Source organism: Dasypus novemcinctus, chromosome 2 (assembly GCF_030445035.2).
Source record: "Dasypus novemcinctus isolate mDasNov1 chromosome 2, mDasNov1.1.hap2, whole genome shotgun sequence".
Taxonomy (NCBI): Eukaryota; Metazoa; Chordata; class Mammalia; order Cingulata; family Dasypodidae; genus Dasypus; species Dasypus novemcinctus.
Genome location: NC_080674.1, coordinates 106,380,737 through 106,385,016, shown reverse-complemented (window position 1 = coordinate 106,385,016; position 4,280 = coordinate 106,380,737). Strand labels below are relative to the sequence as shown.

At 32.1% G+C, this 4,280-nt stretch overlaps 1 long non-coding RNA gene across 1 annotated transcript; it reads left to right on the top strand.

Annotated features, from left to right (window-relative positions):
- The first annotated feature begins 550 nt into the window (after positions 1-550).
- On the top strand, positions 551-3,866 carry LOC131280148 (uncharacterized). Its single transcript, XR_009187742.1, has 2 exons — positions 551-595; positions 3,458-3,866. It is a non-coding gene; the product is annotated as an uncharacterized lncRNA (long non-coding RNA).
- The last annotated feature ends 414 nt before the right edge of the window (positions 3,867-4,280 follow it).

Genomic DNA, 4,280 nt, shown 5'->3' with positions numbered 1-4,280 from the left:
TACTTTATTCATCATTAGGCCATGAAAGAATCAGAATTGAATGTATTTATTACGTAACTTCCTAAGTATATGGTGATACTTTTATCCACCTTAAGAGAAATACATAATTTGTATATGTATGTATGTGTGCATATATAAGTACACATATATTTATACATCAGAATGTGCATCTATTTAATAATTCAGCACTTATTTGATACCTCATATTTAAAAATAAAACAATCTTCACATATATATGAAAGATAGTATCCAATGGTGAAAAAGCAGTATGAGTTGATCTTTGGTTTTCAAAGAGCAATAAGATGTCTTATTAGGTTATTTCCCAATTCATATTTTGGACTATTCATTATAAAACAAATGTTATCCCTATTAAATTAATGTCATTTAGTCTGTCAAATACATACCTTTATATCTGATAGCATCAATGCAGGTCTGTAAAATATGGTAGGAGAGAAAAGCAGAAGTTCAGATTTGCATATTAATAAGAGACTTTTTACTAAAACTACTAGAACTCTTCAGGGTATTCTTTTCTCTTTTCTTTTCTTTTTTAGGAAGTACCAGGGATTGAACCCAGGAGATCATACATGGGAAGCAGGTACTCAAGCACTGAGCTCCATCCTCTCCCCTTCAGGGTATTCTTAATCATAATTGCTTTATCTCAGGAAATTTTTTGGAATATGAGGTTAATCAAATATAAAAATATTCAATTAGAAGTAAACAAAACAGTAAAAATAGGACAGAAAATTTAAACAGTGAAAGTCAACCACTTTGGTATACAGTCTATGACTTTTGACAACTGTACATAATATCTAAGCACCAGTACACATTTTAATCTCCCCAGAAGATTTCCTTGTGCTCCTATGCAGTCAGTCCATTCCTCCCAATCTCAGTCCCTAGCTAACCACTGATTCCATTTGTTTTGATAGTTTTGCCTTTTTCAGCATGTCATAAGAATACAATTATATAGTATATAGTCTTTTGTGTCTGGCTTCTTTCAGCAGTATAATAGTTTTAAAATTCATCCATGCTGTTGAAAGTATCAGTAGTTCATTCCATTTTATTGCTAAGTATCATTCCATTGTATGAATACCACAGTTTATTCATCCAATCACCAGTTGATAGATTGCTTTCAGTTTTGGTGATCGTGAATAAGGCTGCTAAGAACATTGGCATAGCGATCTTTGTGTGGACATATGTTTTCATTTATCTTGGGTAATTGTAAGAGGGTGGGATTGCAGGGTGGTATAATAATAGAAAGAACTGTCACAAATCAATTTTAAGAAAACAACCCATTAAACACTGAGCAAAAGATTTGAACATACATTTCACCAAAGAAGAAATAAAGGCTGCAAATAAGTCCACGAAAAGATGTTCTGTATCACTGGTCATTAAGAAATGCAAATTAAAGCCACAGTGAGATACCAATATACAGCTGTAAGAGTGGTAAAAATAAAAGAGTGACCAAAGTGCCGATGAAGACTTGGTGCAAGGAGAAGTTTCATATGTTACCTGTGCAAAATGATATAGCTACTTTGGAAAAGAGTTAGTAGTTTCTTATAAAATGAAGCATATGCTCTCCAAGTCAATTTTATTTTAAGCAGCTTAAGCAAAGGGCTCCACCTAGTGTATATATGAAAAGAAATGCTTATAAAATCTAAATATACATTCGAATTACAGGAATTGCAGCTGATCAACTTTTACTCTACTTTTTTTAGACATTCTTAATCGTTTACCTTGAATCTTATTTCTGAATAGTAGTTTATGAGATCAAGATTAAAAAATTCCAAAGACTCATCAAATGCATAGAGCAAAATCTTTCTAAAGACTATTTTTAAATAGAAGATAGAGAGAAAAAGTACTGTATAACCTTAGGTAAATCCCAGATACTGAATAATTAAAAACGTTGTTTTCTTAAGGGTAAAATGGTAAGTTGGAGTAGATACTCCCAAGAAATCCTTATGCTTCTAAATTAAATACTGTTTTTCATTTGTATGATAGTAGCAGTACTAATATATCAAATAGGTATATGGGGAAATGATTACGTAGTTCTTTGAGTTTAGTAGATCATGGATTCATTTATTCATTTATCTTTTAAACTTTAATTCACCATTAAATATGTGGTAGACAATAATAGGTCCAGGAGATGAATAAGGCCAAGTTCCTACCTACTAATAATTCACCTATATTCTGTGACAGACAATAATTGCACATTCGAATAGAAACAACAAATGAAATCAAAGGCACAAAAGGTGAAATCTCATTCTTGAAAAATGTGGTATAACTTGAGATAATCTTTAAAAGTTAATTTCCTGATGCAATTTCATTTATTTTACATGAAATTTGCACCTGATGTTTAAAATGTGCAATTACAGGAAAGGCTACATTCATTTAGAACAGAATTAAAATTTTCTTTGCACTGGCACAAGAGGGATTCTTCAATTATTTCAAGAATCCATCATTTCCAAATAATTTAATTGAAATTTCATTTTCAATACAAGCATTTACTATAGCAAGCAAGGCATTAAATACTTGTAATGTGGATCTTTATTTATAACGAAGAAGCTAAATGCAATTTGTAGGTACCAAAACTTATTTTTGAAAAATTTAAAATAAACTTAAGTTATTCTAAATTAGTATGTTAAGAACTAGAAATACAGTTCATTTCAATATACTTTATTTAATGAAAACCTCTTCCACCCAATAAACAGAGAATATTTCCTAAAATGGAATGATAAACTCAATCAAACAAATACAAGGAAACACTTGGCTAGTAGAAAATATGAAGGAGTTTTGAACATTCAGGACAATGCCATTATTTTTATTCCATTTTTGTGCTATGAAAAGTACATTTTAGAGGATATCTATTCTTGAAAAATCAAGGCATTTATTATTCTTTATGTTGCACCAAGGATTTAAAAAATATTCAACGAGTTGCATAAATTGGTCTAAACACTTTCCAAGAACAACAGGACTCAAAATTCTCTCCAATAAATACTGGACTTCTGAGTGAAATTCATTATTTGAAGTCTCTGAAAACCCATTCTTGGGTCTGGGCACATGATTATCAGTGGCCAGCTGCTCTATTGTTTTTCTAAAACCTTCTGCAACTAGGAACTCTTTTTATTCTGAATTTAGAATGGTCATCCCAAATGGTTGGGAAGTTTCATGTTTTCCATGTTTCCTAGCAGCCTGGGTCCCTGAAGAGCAGTACCGGCCAAAATCATGATGTTATTCCCACTGTGGCCATGAGTTTCAAGGGCTAAATCATGTCTCACTGTGTTTAAAAATGTATTGCTTAAACCACTGAATAAATCGTGCTTGCTTAAAAATTTACAGAAGTACATCAACTATAAATAAGCATGTTAAGAAAATTCAACCTTATTGATTTATAGGATTTTTCTTTTATATAATATTCCAGTTTATGTAATAAATTGCTCAGTGCAATTTTTCTTTTTAGGTACTGGGACCTCATACATGGGAAGATGGCACTCAACCACTGAGCCACATCAGTTCTCCTGAGTTGGTTGCTTTTTCTGTTTGTTTGCTTGTTGTTTTTCTGTTTTTAGGAGGCACCAGGAACTGTACCTGGGACCTCCCATGTGGGAAGCAGGCCCTCAATTGCTGGAGCCATATCCACTCCCCTCAGTGATTCAACTCATTTTAAAACAGCTAAATAAAAAGATGCAATTCTAAGCTTTATAGAAAGTACTGAAAGAAGAAACTACATGTACATTAAGGTTGGTTAGCTATATATTAGAGAATAAATGTTTACTATAAACCTTATCCTATTTTACATAACAATTTGTGCCCATTTGGAGGTAAAAATTCTGTATAAAAACAATAAATGTCATCTAATGGTTTATATACCAATTCTTACTGTGTGGTTGCTTTGTAGCAATAAATTTATGATTTACCAATTTCTTTCCTTAAAGGAAGTCAATGACCATCTCATTACTACACCCTTACAACATTCTGGTGATGTAAGAGGCAAGAGTTGCTTTCCACAATTTAAGAATGAGGAAACATAAATGCTGAAGTTAAGTGGTTTAACAGAAGTCATTAAGAGGCAAAAATCCAACTCTCTTACCTAAACTTCCTTTACACTCATATAGACCATTTTCTGCACACAATAAATCCATAACAATTCCCGCTTTGCTTCCTTAGCCTCAAAGTTTCTGGCTATTTAAGTTCTGCAAATCAATATGCAATAAAGATGATGCTGTAAGAGAGACTGAGTTTCCTGCAGCTGTTTTATGGTGTAGTGTTTTGGAGGTAATCAC